The 20,766-nt window shown below is 47.1% G+C and overlaps 1 long non-coding RNA gene across 2 annotated transcripts in view; it reads right to left on the bottom strand.

Moving 5' to 3' along the window:
• Positions 1-4,671, bottom strand: part of LOC121533781 — a 55,893-nt gene extending 51,222 nt beyond the window's left edge. For both annotated transcript variants that reach the window (XR_005994496.2, XR_005994495.1), the window contains exon 1: positions 4,491-4,671. This is a non-coding gene — a long non-coding RNA (uncharacterized LOC121533781). The remainder of the gene's footprint in view (positions 1-4,490) is intronic.
• Positions 4,672-20,766: the final 16,095 nt, after the last annotated feature.

Raw genomic sequence — 20,766 nt, forward strand, 5'->3', positions numbered from 1 at the left:
GGGGCCCCCTATCCCAACATGTTTTGGGTTGCCCATCTCGCTGATCCAATCTTCTAATACTGCCGGTCAGAAGGATATCCGTCTGATAGTGCTGCCCCGAGGCCACGGAGGACCTTTCTGCAAGGCCCCGACTGCGTTATCTGATTCCAGCAGACGGGAAGCAATACTGGCCATGCCAATAGCCCTCTTTGATTCTTAAAGCACATCCCTCTGCTCTGCGCTCCCCTTATTGATCGCTGGCAGGCTTCACTTTGTCTTTCCACGCACTGGGAACGCCGGGAATTATCTATTTGTAACATGAGCTCCAAGATGAGGGGCGACACATAAGTGGACTGGATGATAATCCTCTTTCTCTCTCTGTGGTGAATGTAATTGATTCATCGGTTCTGTTGAGTTTCAGATAGCCCAAGGGTAAGCAGACCCCTCCTTTTTGAAAGGTTTTGGCGTAATCCACACTTGTGGTGCATTCACAAAGAACAATGGCACATGCAGTTGACTGGCAAGTTAAATCCCAGCAATGATGGGTGTGATGGTTCAAAATGACCTACGGTAGACCTACACGTCTGCACATTTCTGTGACCGCCAGCGAACGACAACTGCAAGAAGGTTGGTTTCGAAAGTTAATTTATCAAAACATTTCACCTTAACGAGGCCAAAAGTCTGATTGATCTACATGATCAACACCGTCCCTGTCAACTCCCGGAACTCTATGAAATAGTGTAGAGCATCTGTCTAGCCGCTCTATCCAGATGGAAGGAGAACGTTTGTAAATTGGTTCATTAACCTTACAGCACAACCACTTGGCCGTGCACTGTAGATGGTTCAGTCCATCAGGGCTTTAGTTTTCTATAATAAAGCACATTAATAGCATCAGGAAGCCATATTAATAGCATCAAGAAGCCTTCACTATGGCCCAGGGCTGATTTGCTCTGGCGTTATCAAACAGTGTAATAATTATACATAACAAGCCTCTGATTTATGCTGTTGTGATTATTACAACATGTCATACCATCTGAGTTTTGCTTCCTCCTCTCTGCTTTGACTCTTTACCACGAGACAAAACAATAGCACAAAGGGGAGAAAAGCAATGTGAAAAGGATCCGTGTTTTCACACAGCGTTTCCCCCAGGTTCTCCAGTGTGTGTGAAGAATAAACACGGTGTGTGTGAGCTCGGCTTGCACCTGGAGCAGGGAGGTGCATGCGAAAGGTCAGGGGGCTAAAAAGGACTTGCTCACTCTCCTGAGAAGGCCAGAAAACCCCCGCGGCGGCATCGCACAACATGGGCTTTTTTCCTCTCTCGATCCCCCTCTCCTTCTTTTCTTTCCTCTTTTGGAGAAGCGCAGTAATCCATGACACACTCAACAACCGGCAGCTAAATTATCCTCCCCTTCGCCCCTTTTCAAAAACAATTAACTTCTTCATGGCCGCAGACTTTTCCAAGAAAAGAACACATCGGTAACTGAATGATTCCTGCATTTACATTCCTGACCATGACTTCGGTCCACATAAATCTTGCTACAAAAATCATAAACTGTTGCTTTGTGATTTTCCAATGACATTAGCAGCATGTGTTTTATATTATCATGCAATAAAGATAGCAATTTATTTCAGTACAGATTTATGGAGTATTGATAGACATAAAAAACGTTTCCTATAATTCCCAAATTACTATAGGCAAACAGTTATTCCCATAAGCAAATATTAATGTAACATTTTACGACTTACCCCTAATGCAATGCGGTTTTGTGTTAAGACGAATGCTGAATGAAAATGTAAGAGGCAAATAAAAAGAGGCAAAAAATCCAGTGCAACATACATTTCTAAAGGAAACAAAAAAATCACTACTCATTGCTATTTTGCTAAATTCAACCGAGGTAATTCAAATCAATGTTTTTTCCTCAACACTGATCGCAAACAGAATGACAGCTCAATGGCCTACCTACCACACATGGTACATTGCCTACTGGTTGCACCAAAACTATCTAGCTCTTTGAGTATAATATGACTATAAGCCATGTAGCATCCCCCCTCTTTAGCCTTCAATAAACGCTCTTCTCGCTCCTTCGTTTTAGAGGGCCTCCTATTCATCTCCAGGTAGAATGCTTCAAAGTGCGGGAGGGAAAAACAGCTTGTTGCTTCCATTCAGTATTTTATGGCCCCCTTCAAAGGATCATGGCAGAGGAGCTTATATCCCAAATGGCAACCTATTTGTCCCATAGGACTCTGGTCAAAAGTACTGCACTATATGAGGGCTATGGTGCCGTTTGGGACGCATCCGATGAGAGATCTAGGAGTGTCTTTAATGTCACGATACTCAAAGTAGGCTCTGAAAAAACAAACAACTTGTTTTCATCGAGAGCTGCCTTCACATTTTACATAGTCTACCAGACATGTTCCTTACTTTGGCAATTTGATGAGCACATATCAAAATAATTCACCTCTCATTTTCTATAAATTATACATACTCTTATACATCTGCAAAATGTTTGAATATGGAACTTGGTTGTATTATGAATAAATCATATAAAAGTGTCAATTTGATCAATGTAAGATTGTACCTCACATAGAATACAGTGGTCACCCAGAAATGTCCCCAAAAAATGTACATGACGTGAAATGCTGTAGGCCTACTTTTTATTCCACCTCATTGTATACAGAGAAATCCGCACACAGCTCAATAAAGGCATTCTGAGGCGACCCAAGAAGAAAGATTTGACCACAAGAGGGGGAAAAAAAATCTATTAAAGATAAAGGCTTGTCGTTATCAGATTAAACCAGGATGAATTGAAGTTGTAAGAAAATTCTGTATTTGAGGCTAGCTCGACAAAAGCTGCTTTCATCCAAAGACAATCTTTATTATTGAAGTGTTTTCATTAACTCGCTAGTCCTAATGAGAGCTAGGTAAGTAAGCCTTTAGTTCATGTTCTCTCATTAGAAACCTGCATGCTCTAGCTTTCAGCCCCAGGCGATAGACATTCACTATAGCAGTCTGTGGCGAAACAGGTAGAAAATAATCTTCAAAGGCCTGAACATTACCACCAATGTTGTGCTGAAACAGGGACAGGTTCCAATTAAAACAAAATGATCAATTCACGGAGGCAAGCGCATGAGGCGGAAAGGTAAAATAATGCCACGATTTATGCCGTAGAATGAATGAAAGCGAATGTACAGGCTAATAATCCAAGTCAACAAAAAACCTCTGGCTTTTAAAATGAGCCATACTGAGTGTGAATAAGCCATCGCTCTGTTTGCACGAAAAACACTAGGTGCTATTTAACAATTTTGCAGAGCCTTGCTAAAATAGCACAGCAGAAAACACACACATATAAACCCGCACACACTCGACAGGAACAGTTTCCTTACTCCTGTGTGTGTGTGTGTGCCAGAATCCATATCCATACATAGCGATGCAAACATAGCGTGCTGGCAGGCAGAAGCAGGGGGGGTAATTAAATAAAACAACTGGCTGTGCTCCAGACTGACTGGAACTCTGTTGATCATTATGTCTAGCCTTCAGGTGTCTAGGGCGGCAGCCAGCAGCAGTTGGGGGAGGTTTAGATAACAGAGAAGCCAGACAAAGAGAAAAGAGCATACCACCAGCATCAAGCAGGGAGAAAAAAAAAATTACTTTCTGTGTTGGGTAGCTTTTTCCTCCAGAGAATGGGACAGAAATATTTTATATGTTCTAATTAAAACCATGTGAAGCATTTAAAAACATCAAAACAGCCGGGCCAGTTATTTTCTGATTGTGCTTAAAATCGAGAAAAGCAGCCCTTTTAATGTGACTCAAAATATTATTATGGTAATCAATATTGGGTGGAAAGAATGAGGTCATCATATAAAGTCTCTGAAATTAATTGGAACATGATCCCTCTCAAGGAAAGGCATGTTTGGTAGTGAGAGATTTTTCTTGTAGGCTAGCCTACTGCTGACTTCAGTCTTATTTTCTTATAATTGAGCTTGAAGTCTCAGCACGTGACATATTAGGCTAATGTGTCAGAAAATGTAGCATGGAAATGACATAAATGAGATGGGAGGATGGATGATCCACCCTTTTTCCCCTTCCCTGTTGCAGAGCTTTGCACCTCAAGTGCTCCAGCCTTCTTGTTGGGTTAACTGCCCTCACTCACACACTTAGGGTCAGCGAGTTTGCAGTGCCTTTATTTAGGCTGTATGTCATGCCCTGCACGTCACATAGCCTGACATAGACTATATCCAATCAAAAACAGAATCTTGGCTACCTTTTACCAACAGTTGATAACAAATCCAAGGGGAGGTAGACCTACGCCTATATGCGTGAAACTCAAAGTATATGGCTGAATAATAACATTTGACAAATAAATACATTTATCTTAGAGATGAGAGATTTTAACTCACAGCGTGCAAACACAGGACGTGTGGTGCAAGGTGTGGAGAACAAAAACAATTAATCACCATTGATAAGCGTCCATTTCATAAAAAATAAATCTGAATCAAGTAACAATACTTACGGTTCAATTTAGTCATTTTAAAATGATGCATAATCTCCTACGGCTCAGGAATATCCGCGGTCAACAGTCAGGGAAAGTCCGTTCGCGAATGTATGTGGCCGGGAACCTGAAAAACTTCATTTTACAAGTTGTCTTAATTTTTAATAAATTGTTCGCTGTTGTTGACGTCCTACCCCGCCGGTTTCAGATCTTCAGTGATGCCACAATCCCGCGATTGTACACTGTGTGGAAAGGCGTGAGAGAAAGCCAACACGTGAGCTATGAAGACTCGCGCCATTGGTTAGGCAAGCATAAATTGATAAGGCTGGTCTTTGTTCCATTGGACTAGCACGAGAACGGAGAGGCACCTCCTGCGTGAGGCTGGTCTGTGTGCAAGAATGTGTGTGCATTGTGCAGTGGGTATGTGCTATATGGGATCAGTGGGACGTCCCTAACCCCCATTGAAGTTTACATTTAAAATGTTTAAGGTAAGGGTTATGGTTAGTGTAAGAGTAGGGGTTACATTTCGGGTTTAGGGTATGGGCGTCCCAAGGATCCCGAATAGCACTTATCCTGTGCAGTGTTCACAATTTCCAGCAGAGGAAAAGTAACACATTGCTGAAGTAATGGAATGACAAATAATAGTCTAATATTATGTTACTATTAATTTTGGGAAACAAGTCATCTTAGGAAAAGACAGAAACATGATAGATGAAATAGGCCTACACAAATGTACACAGCAAATTGGCCAGTGTTACCTAGTAGAGATTTTTCAGTATAACATTTCTAGTGTTGATTCAGGAGTTAAATTAACTATGTAAAGGCACTTACAGACAGACCACGATAAGCGGCAAAGGTCTCTTCAATGGTAGTAGGGCTTCAGGCAGCAAAACGCAAGCAGTTTTGCAAGCCCAGCGGTTCAGGGTGCTTGCTCCTGTGAGCGGTGTCAGCGCTCAAAGCAGCAAAATATGAAATTAGCTGACAATAACCACAACCGCTGGTCTCTACACAAGGTAAACAGATTTTCTTGCTGTTCAATTGCTGTTTACTGCAGCCCATGTGTAAGAGCTTTAAGAGTGAAATTAACACTCAGTGGTGTCAAAAGAACCCCACTTAAAAACCAGTGTTGAGTGTGAGAGTGATTGTTAGTTTTACTCTGTGGAGAGTAAAACATTCCTATCAAACCATGCCAATCATTATCATAATTTCCCAGCATGATCTACTGCAGGTAGATTTTTTAAAGAATTGTTTTTAATATCTATGTTTTTTGGGGGGGGTCGTTTAAAATTCTGACGCAGTTGTCAAGTCAACACGTGTCAATGCTGCTGTGGACTGCATCACAAGAGACATACCAAATGATAGATGTACAGTTGAAGTCGGAAGTTTACATACACTTAGGTTGGAGTCATTAAAAACTTGTTTTTCAACCACTCCACAAATTTCTTGTTAACAAACTATAGTTTTGGCAAGTCGGTTAGGACATCTACTTTGTGCATGACACAAGTCATTTTTCCAACAATTGTTTACAGAGAGATTATTTCACTGTATCACAATTCCAGTGGGTCAGAAGTTTACATACACTCAGTTGACTATGCCTTTTAACAGCTTGGAAAATTCCAGAAAATGATGTCATGGCTTTAGAAGCTTCTGATAGGCTAATTGACATAATTTGAGTCAATTGGAGGTGTACCTGTGGGTGTATTTCAAGGGCTACCTTCAAACTCAGTGCCTCTTTGCTTGACATCATGGGAAAATCAAAAGAAATCAGCGAAGACCTCCGAAAAAAAATGTGTAGACCTCCACAAGTCTGGTTCATCCTTGGGAGCAATTTCCAAACGCCTGAAGGTACCACGTTCATCTGTACAAGCAATAGTATGCAATTATAAACACCATGGGACCACGCAGCCGTCATACCACTCATGAAGAAGACGCGTTCTGTCTCCTAGAGATGAACGTACTTTGGTGCAAAAAGTGCAAATCAATCCCAAAATAACAGCAAAGGACCTTGTGAAGATGCTGGAGGAAACAGGTATAAAAGTATCTATATCCACAGTAAAACGAGTCCTATATCAACATAACCTTAAAGGCCGCTCAGCAGGGAAGAAGCCACTGCTCTAAAACTGCCATAAAAAAGCAAGACTACGGTTTACAACTGCACATGGGGACAAAGATTGTACTTTTTGGAGAAATGTCCTCTGGTCTGATGAAACAAAAATATAACTGTTTGGCCATAATGACCATCGTTATGTTTGGAGGAAAAAGGGGGGCGCTTGCAAGCCGAAGAACACCATTCCAACCGTGAAGAACAGCGGTGGCAGCATCATGCTGTGGGGGTGCTTTACTGCAGGAGGGACTGGTGCACTTCACAAAATAGATGGCATCATGAGGAAGGAAAATTATGTGGATATATTGAAGCAACATCTGAAGATATCAGTCAGGAAGTTAAAGCTTGGTCGCAAATGGGTCTTCCAAATGGACAATGACCCCAAGCATACTTCCAAAGTTGTGGCAAAATGGCTTAAGCACAACAAAGTCAAGGTATTGGAGTGGCCATCACAAAGCCCTGACCTCAATCCTATAGAACATTTGGGGGTGTCAGAGTGTTGCGTGTGGATGTAGTGAAGGGAATCAAGCGCAGGGACAAGGATGTTCTTCAACAGACTTTTAGTACATTCCAAAACAGGAATGAGTCGCCAACCCAACCGGGCGGCACGAACAATTACGCACAACACACAGTGCGGAAAACAAGAAAAAGCGCACGCAGTGCGAACTCTCGAAATAACAACAAACGAGAGAGAAAACTCCTCGGAGGCAAGCTGACAATAACAATCACACATAACACCTGACCCGAATAAACGAAACTAAATAGGGAACACAATCCAACACAAACAAGGGACAGGTGTTACAAACAGACCAAACCAAACGAACATGAAACATAGAACGGTGGCAGCTAGTACTCCGGAGACGACGACCGCCGAAGCCTGCCCGAACAAGGAGGAGGAGCAGCCTCGGCCGAAACCGTGACAGTACCCCCCTTGACGCGCGGCTCCAGCCGTGCGCCGACCAAGGCTCGGGGACGACCCGGACGATGCGGAGCAGGGCGCGCAGGATGACCCCGATGGAACTCGGTCAGCAGGGACTGGTCCAATATGTCCCTCCTTGGCACCCAGCACCGCTCCTCCGGGCCGTACCCCTCCCACTCCACGAGATATTGAAGACCCCCCATCCGGCGTCTCGAATCAAGGATGGACCTCACAGTGTACGCCGGAGCCCCCTCGATGTCCAACGGGGGCGGAGGAGTCTCCTCTATCTCATACTCCTGGAGTGGACCAGCTACCACCGGCCTGAGGAGAGACACATGGAACGAGGGGTTAATATTCCTATAGTCAATAGGCAGTTCTAACCTGTAACACACCTCGTTCAACCTCCTCAGGACTTTGAATGGCCCCACAAACCGCCGACCCAGCTTCCGGCAGGGCAGGCGGAGGGGCAGGTTTCTGGTCGAGAGCCAGACTCGATCTCCAGGTGCGTACACAGGCCCCTCACTGCGGTGGAGATCGGCGCTCGTTTTCTGCCCGACGGATGGCCCGCTGCAGATGTACGTGGGCAGCGTTCCATGTTTCCTCCGAGCGCCGTACCCATTCATCCACCGCAGGGGCCTCGATCTGGCTCTCGTGCCAAGGTGCCAGAACCGGCTGGTACCCTAACACACACTGGAAAGGGGTTAGTTGGGTGGAGGAGTGGCGGAGAGAGTTCTGTGCCATTTCGGCCCACGGAACGTATCTCGCCCACTCCTCCGGCCGGCCCTGGCAATAAGACCTCAGAAACCTACCCACCTCCTGGTTAACACGTTCAACCTGCCCATTACTCTCCGGGTGGTAACCCGAGGTAAGGCTTACCGAAACCCCCAACCGTTCCATAAACGCTCTCCACACTCTGGAGGTGAACTGGGGGCCTCGGTCAGACACTATATCCTCGGGTATCCCGTAATGCCGGAAGACATGGGTAAACAGAGCCTCAGCGGTCTGTAGGGCAGTGGGTAGACCCGGCATGGGAAGGAGACGACAGGCCTTCGAGAACCGATCCACAACGACCAGGATGGTAGTATTCCCCTGTGAGGGGGGAAGGTCGGTAACAAAATCCACCGAGAGGTGGGACCAGGGTCGTTGTGGAATAGGCAGGGGTTGTAGCTTACCCCTGGGCAAATGTCTGGGCGCCTTACACTGGGCACACACCGAACAGGAGGAGACATAAATCCTCACATCCCTAGCTAACGTTGGCCACCAGTACTTCGTGCTAAGGCAGTGCACTGTCCGGCCGATACCCGGATGGCCAGAGGAGGGGGACGTATGAGCCCAACAAAAGAGGCGATCGCGTACCTCGAGCGGAACGTACGTCCGACCCACTGGACACTGTGGAGGACTTGGGTCGGTGCGTAACGCCCGCTCGATCTCGGCATCAACCTCCCACACCACCGGTGCAACCAGACAAGACTCTGGTAGTATGGGCGTGGGCTCAACGGACCTCTCCTCCGCGTCATAACGCCGAGACAGAGCATCTGCCTTCCCATTCTGGGACCCAGGGATGTAAGTGATTTTAAACACAAACCGGGCTAGAAACATAGTCCAGCGGGCCTGGCGAGGATTCAGTCTCCTAGCTGCCCGGATGTATTCCAGGTTACGATGGTCAGTTAGAATGAGGAAAGGGTGTTAAGCCCCCTCGAGCCAATGCCGCCACACCTTTAGGGCCTGTACCACGGCTAACAGCTCCCTGTCTCCTACGTCATAATTCCGCTCCGCCGGACTGAGCTTTTTAGAATAAAACGCACAGGGACGGAGTTTAGGTGGTGTGCCAGAACGTTGGGAAAGAACGGCCCCTATACCGGCCTCTGACGCGTCCACCTCTACCTGGAAAGGTAAAGAGGGATCCGGATGCGCCAACACCGGCACCGAGGTAAACAGGTCCTTCAGTTTCCCAAAAGCCCTGTCCGCCTCAGCTGACCACCGCAAGCGCACCGGACCCCCCTTCAACAGAGACGTTATGGGAGCTGCCACCTGTCCAAAACCCCGGATAAACCTCCGGTAATAATTTGCAAAACCCAATAACTGTTGCACCTCCTTCACAGTGGTTGGGGTCTGCCAATTACGCACAGCTGACACCCGGTCTACCTCCATCTTCACCCCTGACGCAGACAACTGATAACCCAGAAAGGAGACCGACTTCTGAAAAAACAGACATTTCTCTGCCTTGACATATAGGTCATGCTCCAACAGCCTCCTCAATACTCGGCGCACCAGGGCTACATGCTCTGCTCGGGTAGGACTGTACACCAGAATATCGTCGATGTACACGACTACTCCCTGTCCCTGCATGTCCCGGAAAATCTCATCGACGAAGGATTGGAAGACTGAGGGAGCATTCATTAACCCATATGGCATGACTAGATACTCGTAGTGTCCGGAAGTCGTGCTAAACGCTGTCTTCCATTCATCGCCCTCTCTAATGCGCACCAAGTTATATGCGCTCCTGAGATCCAATTTTGTAAAGAACTGCGACCGTGCAATGACTCCGTCATAGTCGCAATCAGAGGAAGTGGATAGCTGTACTTCACCGTAATCTGATTGAGACCGCGGTAATCAATACACGGGCGCAGACCTCCATCCTTTTTCTTCACAAAAAGAAACTTGAGGAAGCGGGTGAAGTGGAGGCCCGTATGTATCCCTGTCTCAGAGACTCAGCGATGTACGTCTCCATTGCCTTCCTCTCCTCTTGAGACAAGGGATACACATGGCTCCGCGGGAGAGCTGCTCCTGACTGGAGATCTATCGCACAATCCCCCTGTCTATGAGGCGGCAGCTGCGCCGCCCTAGTTTTACTAAACACCAGTTTCAAATCCTCATACTCGGGGGGAATATGCAGTGCTGGCATTAGATTCGGACTTTCCACCGAGGTCGCCCCTATGGAAACACCCAGACACCGCCCCTCACACTGGGCAGACCACCCTTTAAGAGCTCTCTCTCGCCACATAATAGTAGGGTCATGGGTCATCAACCAGGGAAGGCCCAGCACTACCGGATACGCAGGAGAGTCAATCAGATAGAGCTGAATCGTCTCCTCATGACCCTCCTGCGCCATCATTTTAAGGGGTGCTGTGACCTCCCTAATCAACCCAGACCCTAACGGACGGCTATCTAGGGCATGAACAGGGAAAGGCTTATCAACTGGAAGGAGGGGAATCCCTAACTCTATACAAAACTGGCGATCTACAAAATTCCCAGCTGCGCCTGAATCTACCAGCGCCTTATGCTGGGAACGAGGTGCAACCTGTGGAAAACAAACAGGCAAGGTTAGGTGAACGACAGAAAGCTCTGGGTAAGTAGGGCGCCTACTCACCTGGGGGGACCCCCCAATGCCTGACCTGCCTTCTCCTCCACCGGGGGACCCTCCCCAACACCTAGCCGCGGTGTGCCCTCCACGGCCACAGTTAGTGCAGGGAACGGCCCCCCGCGGGTTCCTACTCCTCCGTTCTCTAGCGCCAGCACCCCCGAGCTCCATAGGGCTCGGCTCGGAGGTGCTGGAGAGTGGAATGGGCGAACCCCACCCGGGACGTCCACGGGTGGCGAGCAGGGTATCCAGCCGAATGGCCATGTCGACAAGTTGGTCAAACGTCAACGAGGTGTCCCTGCACGCCAACTCTCGCTGGACGTCCTCCCGGAGGCTGCAACGGAAGTGGTCTATAAGGGCCCGCTCATTCCACCCTGCATCGGCCGCTAGAGTCCGGAATTCCAAGGCAAAGTCCTGGGCGCTCCTCATCCCCTGTCGGAGGTAGAACAGACGCTCCCCCGCCGCCTTCCCTTCCGGTGGATGGTCAAACACAGCACGGAAGCGGCGGGAGAACTCTGCATAGGTAGTGGTAGCGGCGTCCATTCTCCTCCATTCGGCGTTGGCCCACTCCAACGCCTTGCCGGTGAGACAGGAGATGAGGGCTGAGACGCTCTCGTGTCCTGAGGGCGCCGGGTGTACGGTGGCGAGGTAGAGCTCCACTTGCAGCAGGAACCCTTGACACCCGGCAGCGGAGCCGTCGTACGCCCTCGGGAGCGAGAGCCGAATCCCACTGGGTTCCGGAGATGGGACAGGAAGACTGACCGATGGGGATGGTTCGGCAGGTGGGGTCATGGTTACCCCGCTGGTTTCCCATCGGTGGAGCGTGTTCATCACCCCCTCCAGGGCATGACAGACCTGGTGAATCCGGTCCTCCTGTCCACGAAGACGTTCCTCCAGGCTTGCTGTTGGCGCGGTCGCTCCTGCTGATTCCATGGATGATGTGTGATTCTGTCAGAGTGTTGCGTGTGGATGTAGTGAAGGGAATCAAGCGCAGGGACAAGGATGTTCTTCAACAGACTTTTAGTACTTTCCAAAACAGGAATGAGTCGCCAACCCAACCGGGCGGCACGAACAATTACGCACAACACACAGTGCGGAAAACAAGAAAAAGCGCACGCAGTGCGAACTCTCGAAATAACAACAAACGAGAGAGAAAACTCCTCGGAGGCAAGCTGACAATAACAATCACACATAACACCTGACCCGAATAAACGAAACTAAATAGGGAACACAATCCAACACAAACAAGGGACAGGTGTTACAAACAGACCAAACCAAACGAACATGAAACATAGAACGGTGGCAGCTAGTACTCCGGAGACGACGACCGCCGAAGCCTGCCCGAACAAGGAGGAGGAGCAGCCTCGGCCGAAACCGTGACAGGGGGCAGAACTGAAAAAGCGTGTGCGAGGAAGGAGGCCTACAAACCTGACTCAATTACACCAGCTCTGTCAGGAGGAATGGGCCAAAATTCACCCAACTTATTGTGGGAAGCTTGCGGAAGGCTACCCGAAACAATTGACCTAATTTAAACAATTTAAAGGCAATGCTACCAAATACTAATTGAGTGTATGTACACTTCTGACCCACTGGGAAAGTGATGAAATAAATAAAAGCTGAAATAAATCATTCTCTCTACTATTTTTCAGACATTTCAAATTCTTAAAATAAGGTGGTGATCCTAACTGACCTAAGACAGGGAATGTTTACTAGGATTAAATGTCAGGAATTGTGAAAAACTAAGTTTAAATATATTTGGGTGCCAGGCCCAGCCAATCAGAATTAGTGTTTCCCCACAAAAGGGCTTCATTACAGATATAAATACTCCTCAGCTTTTAATTTAACACTGAAAAGTGTGGACCCGTATAGACACTGGACTAATGGTCAGTTTTGATTCAACACTGGAGAATTTGCTGTATAGAATTGTGCAGTATAATTATTAATAACCAGGTGGCGAATCGCATCTCTGCATGTCTGGCCGACATATCAGTATGGATGACGGATCACCACCTCAAGCTGAACCCTGGCAAGACGGAGTTGCTCCTCCTCCCCCCTCCTCCGCACACTCCACTGGCTTCCAGTTGAAGCTCGCATCCGTTACAAGACCATGGTGCTTGCCTATGGAGCAGTGAGGGGAACGGCACCTCCGTACCTTCAGGCTCTGATCAGTCCCTACACCCAGGCGAGGGCATTGCGTTCATCCACCTCTGGCCTGCTGGCTCCCCTTCCTCTACGGAAGCATAGTTCCCGCTCAGCCCAGTCAAAGCTGTTCGCTGCTCTGGCACCCCAATGGTGGAACAAGCTCCCTCACGGCGCCAGGACAGCGGAGTCACTCACCACCTTCCGGAGACATTTGAAACCCCACCTCTTTAAGGAACACCTGGGATAGGATAAAGTAATCCTTCTACCCCCCAAAAAAGTATAATTGTAAAGTGGTTATCCCACTGGCTATAGGGTGAATGCACCAATTTGTAGTCGCTCTGGATAAGAGCGTCTGCTAAATGACGTAAATGTGCCCTTGAGCAAGGCACTTAACCCTAATTGCTCCTGTAAGTCGCTCTGGATAAGAGCGTCTGCTAAATGACTAAAATGTAAAATGTAAATGTAAATCTGACATGTGAATATTAGACTATACAATTATTAATCTATTTACCCCTATGATGTTTAACACCATTATAGCTTACCATAATATGCTACTGTTTTTTTATGCAATATTGTTTAAACTAAAGTGTAGCCTCTAGGTTTGTTACAGCACAGCAAAATCAATGGTGTACATTTAATTCAGAAAGTGTTATATGTACACTATTTCCAGTTAACATATTAGTCCCACTGAACTGGTGTAAAAAATAACTAAAAGTGTTAAAGATTTTACTCTGTTGCAGTGTTCCCCATTCAATTCTTAAAGTGTTCAACTAAACTTGATAGTGGTGTTTGCATAGCTCTACTGTAGAATAATACGCAACACCTACAGTGTAAAACATACAGTGCCTTGCAAATGTATTCATCCCCCAAGGCGTTTTTCCAATTTTGTTGCATTACAACCTGTAATTTAAATTGATTTTTATTTGGATTTCATGTAATGGACATACACAAAATAGTCCAAATTGGTGAAGTGGAATAAAAAAATATATTCTTTCAATAAATTATAAAACATAAATAACGGAAAAGTGGTGCGTGCATATGTATTCACCCCCTTTGCTATGAAGCCCCTAAATAAGATCTGGTGGAACCAATTACCTTCAGATGTCACATAATTAGTTAAATAAAGTCCACCTGTGTGCAATCTAAGTGTCACATGATCTAAGGGCAAGTAACAACACATCTGCCACGCTGATCCTCAACACGGGGGCCCCTCAGGGGTGCATGCTCAGTCCCCTCCTGTACTCCCTGTTCACCCATGACTGCATGGCCAGGCACGACTCCATCACCATCATTAAGTTTGCCGACTACACAATTGTGGTAGGCCTGATCACCGACAACGATGAGAAAGCCTATAGGGAGGAGGTCAGAGACCTGGCCGTGTGATGCCAGGATAACAACCTCTCCCTCAACGTGATCAAGACAAAGGAGATGATTGTGGACTACAGGGAAAAAAGAGGACTGAGCACGACCCCATTCTCATCGACTGGGCTGTAGTGGAACAGGTTGAGAGCTTCAAGTTCCTTGGTGTCCACATCACCAACAAACTATCATGGTCCAAACACACCAAGACAGTCGGGAAGAGGGCACGACAAAGCCTATTCCCCATCAGGAGACTGAAAATATTTGGCATGGGTACTCAGATCCTCAAAAAGTTCTACAGCTGCACCATCGAGAGCATCCTGACTGGTTGCATCACCGCCTGGTATGGCAACTGCTCGGCCTCTGACCGCAAGGCACTAGAGAGGGTAGTGCGTACGGCCCACTACATCACTGGGGCCAAGCTTCCTGCCATCCAGGACCTCTATACCAGACGGTGTCAGAGGAAGGCCCTAAAAATGATCAAAGACTCCAGCCAACCTAGTCATAGACTGTTCTCTCTGTACCGCACGGCAAGCGGTACCGGAACGCCAAATCTAGGTCCAAAAGGCTTCTTAACAGCTTCTACCCCCAAGCCATAAGACTTTTGAACTGCTAATCATGGCTACCCAGACTATTTGCATTGCCCACCCATCCCACCCCACCCCATTACCCTATTTTACACTGCTGCTACTCTGTATATTATTTATGCATAGTCACTTTAACTCTACCCACATGTACATATTACCTCAATTACCTCGACTAACCGGTGCCCCTGCACATTGACTCTGTACCGGTACCCCCTGTATAAAGCCTCCCTAATGTTATCTTATTTTACTGCTGCTCTTTAATGATTTGCTATTTAATATTTTTTACTTAACAATTTTTCTCCTCTTTTTCTTCTCTTAAAACTACATTGTTGGTTAAGGGCTTGTAAGTAAGTGTTTTACTGTAATTTCTACACCTGTTGAATTCGGCGCATGTGGCAAATAAAATTTGATTTAATTTGATTTGATCTGTCAAATGATCTCAGTATATATGCACCTGTTCTGAAAGGCCCCAGAGTCTGCAACACCACTAAGCAAGGGGCACCACCAAGCAAGCGGCACCATGAAGACCAAAGAGCTTTCCAAACAGGTCAGGGACAAAGTTGTGGAGAAGTACAGATCAGGGTTGGGTTATAAAAAACTATCCAAAACTTTGAAGTTACATTTACATTTTAGTAATTCAGCAGACACTCTTATCCAGAGCGACTTACAGGAGCAATTAGGGTTAAGTGCCTTGTTCAAGGGCACAGACAGATTTTTCACCAAGTCGGCTTGGGGATTAGAACCAGCGACCTTTTGGTTACAGGCACAACGCTCTTAACCACTAAGCTACCTGCCTCCCACACAACTTCCCACAGAGCACCATTAAATCCATTATTAAAAAATGGAAAGAATATGGCACCACAACAAACCTGCCAAGAGAGGGCCGCCCACCAAAACTCACAGACCAGGCAAGGAGGGCATTAATCAGAGAGGCAACAAAGAGACCAAATATAACCCTGAAGGAGCTGCAAAGCTCCACAGCGGAGATTGGAGTATCTGTCCATAGGACTACTTTAAGCCGTACACTCCACAGAGCTGGGCTTTACGGAAGAGTGGCAAGAAAAAAAGCCATTGCTTAAAGAAAAAAATAAGCAAACACGTTTGTTGTTCGCCAAAAGGCATTTGGGAGACTCCCCAAACATATGGAAGAAGGTACTCTGGTCAGATTAGACTATAATTGAGTTTTTTGGCCATCAAGGAAAATGATATGTCTGGCACAAGCTCAAAACCTCTCATCACCCCGAGAACACCATCCCAACAGTGAAGCATGGTGGTGGCAGCATCATGCTGTGGGGATGTTTTTCATCGGCAGGAACTGGGAAACTGGTTAGAATTGAAGGAATGATAGATGGCGCTAAATACAGGGAAATTCTTGAGGGAAACCTGTTTCAGTCTTCCAGAGATTTGAGACTGGAACGGAGCACTAAGCATACTGCTAAAGCAACACTCGAGTGGTTTAAGGGGAAACATTTAAATGTCTTGGAATGGCCTAGTCAAAGCCCAGACCTCAATCCAATTGAGAGTCTTTGGTATGACTTGAAGGAGCTGGAGCAGTTTTGCCTTGAAGAATTGGCAAAAATCCCAGTGGCTAGATGTGCCAAGATTATAGAGACATACCCCAAGAGACTTGCAGCTGTAATTGCTGCAAAAGGTGGCTCTACAAAGTATTGACTTTGGGTGGGGGTGAATATTTATGCACGCTCAAGTTTTCTGTTTTTCTGTCTTATTTCTTGTTTGTTTCACAAGAAAAAATATTTTGCATCTTCAAAGTGGTAGGCATGTTGTGTAACCCAAATGATACAAGCCCCCAAAACATAAATCTTAATTCCAGGTTGTAAGGCAACAAAATAGGAAAAATGCCAAGGTGGGTGAAAACTTTCGCAAGCCACTGTAACACTTGATTTAGAGGAAACTGGACTAATTTTGCTTAGTGCTGGCTCTGTTACACTTTCTCAATGTAAGAAATGAACACCTTTAGTGTTGCAGTAAATCGTTTTGGGGTGTTGTTTTAACACTGTATGGTGTAAAGCCTAATTTACATATTTCCGAGTGTGCCTTTTCTTTTCGAGTGAATTGTAGAGTTACCACCTATGAATGTATTTGTTAGTGACAGAGACGGTTATTTAATTATTTCCTTTAAAAGCCTGTGGCTTTCAGAAAGTGAGTACTTAAGCGAATGCCATCATTGAAATTAAACTCTATATGATTTTGGTTTCTCTTCATTATGCACAACTCTGTGTGGTGGAGGTTTTCTGGGGTTGTGTCCCTTTCTCTACTCTCTTCTATCCTTTTCTTTGGACGGAAAGGTAACAGTGGCTTGACCGCAGCCCAACCTGACTGCCCAGTCCATGGACTGGTGTGTCTGCCCGCTCTGAGGTTTGTCCTTTCTTCCCCTGCCGGAGTAGACCCAAAAACCACCACCACCCACCTGAACAAGATGAACGGGATGAACCAAGGAGTGATGCGCCGCTACAATGTGGTGAGGCTGACGCTAATACCCAAAGAGGAGGCTGCCGAGGATGGAGCCGCCAATCAAAGGGTAACAGCAGGAGCAGCAACGACAACCGCCAGACCAGACACCATGACCTGCCTGGAATTCAACAGGGCAGTTCTCCAGAGAGGTATGGGCTTTCTGTCATCTGACCTGAACTGCCTGGTGAAACGCCCAGAGCCACAGGAATCATTTGAAGCCAGTTTCAAGAACCCCCAGTTACTAGAACAGTTTTGGTCAAAATGTAGCCCTGTTTAACAGACTCCGAGCATACCCCCTTTCCGACACAGAATCCAATTAGTTACAGTACAGTTTCACAATGAATGCATCCAGGACTACGACATACAAGTTTGGTTAAGCAGTTTCACCACCCTCAAGTCAGTGGCTAGGAGGATCCTGGATGAAGACAACGTCTGGACTGGGGCACGAAAACAACTGGTCCTGTTAAGACTGGAACCAACCGGAGTGGGCAGTGTCCAACACCTCCCCAGCACCATCACACTGGGAATCAACAGAGGCTCGTCCTCTGCTACGGCATGTCCAAACTGTGCAGGAACTGCGGCCAACTGGGCCATCTGGCCGCAGCCTGCACAGCCATCATCTGCAAGATCTGTAAAGACAACCATCCTACCTCAGACTGTACCTCCAAATGCCCCTGCAACCTGTGCGGGAAAGGGGGCCACTTCTTCAGAACCTGCCCCAGTTCTTACGCCGGCAGGGCAAGGGCCAACGCCACCAACCCAACCCCAATAACCCAAATCCCAAACCCACCAATCCTCCACCAGACAACAACAACAAAGACCCAGAACCAGACCTTTCCACAGGCACCGCCCAACCCACCACCCAAGATGTCCCAGAAACGGCCCCCTACCCTGTCACCACCCAAGATGACCCAGAAACAGCCCCCACCCCCACCTCAACCCCCTCCAAACCCCTGCTCAAATGGGAGCCGGTTTTGAGAGAGGCCATATAACTGGAATAACCCCTTGCCTCACAACTCCAGTTCTTAGACGATGACCCAAACTGGATGAAAATGACCAAACAAAAAAAAAACAGACAAACAACAGACCAACAAGAGACCAGAAGACCACCCCAGAACACAAAACCTGACACTAGCAGACACGACACACAAAACCCCCTATCCCCTCTGAGAAACCGTCACCCCCTCCTAGACCCCCTCACCATACCACCCCCCCCACAGTCCATTACTTCCTCTGATCACTCCTCTCTTCCCCTTACTGCCCCTGATTCCCCACTCCAACCACAAACTGCCCTTGACCCCCTACCATACCCCCTACTGCCCCCGACTCCTCCCCCTGCTCCTTAGCGACCCAGATCCATCCCCCTTAGCCCTCCCCGCCCTCCGAAACGCCTTCACCCCTCCCAGCATACCCCATTCCATCACCAAGCCAGTACAGGGGGCCACCAGGCAGTCAGTGGGGAGGCACGCCAAGACCTGTGAACAGCCACGAACCACCCAACAACACAAACGACCCACTAGAGACCCTCATTCAAATCTACAACGAAATTATCAGACCTGGACCCCCCCGTTTACCCATCATCATGACCCTGACAACACACTCCGAAAAAAAGGACTTTCCCCAGATGGCTGTTCAGGGTTGCCTCTCCACTAGGGAATCCATCTATAGACGGCACAAGGTAAGTACAGATAACTGCCCCACTTGCACTGAACACACCTACCAACTGTTTGTGAGTGCTCCGTGGCCAGGTGGGTCTGGGCCATGTCCATCGGCCACCAGCGCCCAGGCCGATGGACATACCCCTCCCTCTCCATCCCTTTCCCCCTTCCTCACTCTACACTTATCCCTCTCACGGAACCAGAACCAGGAACCATTCATCACCACACCAGAAGAAGCATGGAGGAAGGACTAAAGATCTAGACCTACGCCCGGAGCAAGCAGGCCACTTAGGCTTCCAGGTGCATCTGCTCGCTCCTCAGGTTGTCCTTCCTCCCCTCTGCAGATCCAGTATCAGACCCAGTTCCAGTACCACACCCAGCACCAGAACACTAGAAGAGGTGCAGAGGAGAGACCAAACACCAGACATTCACCCAGAGCAAGCATTGACCTCCGGGTCTAGGGCTCCCTTGCATGTCTGCTTGCTCCTCAGGTTGTCCTTCCTCCCCTCTGCAGATCCAGCACTAGTCCCAGCACCAATCCAGATCCCGGTTTCCAGCACCAGTCTCAGCACCAGACCACCAGAGAAGGTGCAGAGGAGGGACCAGAGATCACATCTTCACTGGAGCGTGCATGCCAAAGGGAAGTACCACCACTGACCTCTGGACTCCCTTGTATGTCTGCTCCTCCCCTCTACAGACCCCAACCCAGCCCCAGTTCCTGGTTCCTGGTTAATTTTTTCCCCAGACCCAGCACCAACCCCTGGTTTCCAGCCCTGGGACCAGCATGATTTCCAACCCCGCCCCAACCCCAACCCAGGTTTTCTCGGTCCCAGCACCAACTCTGGACAGAGCACCGACAACCACTCACCAAGTAAGGACGACTCCAAATCTAACTACACCAACTCCTCAAAGAAACTGTCAAAGAAGAATATATAATTTGTGGACTGACTAACTAATTGACAGACTGATTATTTCTACCTGTTTTTTGATTGAATGCATTTGTTTTTTTCTTGTTCGATTTGATTAAGATGGATTATTTACTTATTGTTTGAATTGTTTATTATTTTGGAATAACCAAATAAATTGACCTCAAATTAAATACTGACAATACATACAGTTGAGGTCGGAAGTTTACATACACCTTAGCCAAATATATTTAAACTCAGTTTTTCACAATTCCTGACATTTAATCCAAGCAAATATTCCCTGTTTTAGGTCAGTTAGGATCACCACTTTATTTTAAAGAATGTGAAATGTCAGAATAATAGTAGAGATAATGATTTCTTTCTGCTTTTATTTCTTTCATCACATTCCCAGTGGGTCAGAAGTTTACATCACTCAATTAGTATTTGGTAGCATTGCCTTTAAATTGTTTAACTTGGGTCAAACGTTTTGGGTAGCCTTCCACAAGCTTCCCACAATATGTTGGGTGAATTTTGGCCCATTCCTCCTGACAGAGCTGATGTAACTGAATCAGGTTTGTAGGCCTCCTTGCTCGCACACACTTTTTCAGTTCTGCCCACAAATTTGCTATAGGATTGAGGTCAGGGCTTTGTGATGGCCACTCCAATACCTTGACTTTGTTGTCCTTAAGTCATTTTGCCACAACTTTGGAAGTATGCTTGGGGTCATTGTCCATTTGGAAGACCCATTTGCGACCAAGCTTTAACTTCCTGACTGATGTCTTGAGATGCT

Source organism: Coregonus clupeaformis, chromosome 20, assembly GCF_020615455.1.
Source record: "Coregonus clupeaformis isolate EN_2021a chromosome 20, ASM2061545v1, whole genome shotgun sequence".
Lineage (NCBI taxonomy): Eukaryota > Metazoa > Chordata > Actinopteri > Salmoniformes > Salmonidae > Coregonus > Coregonus clupeaformis.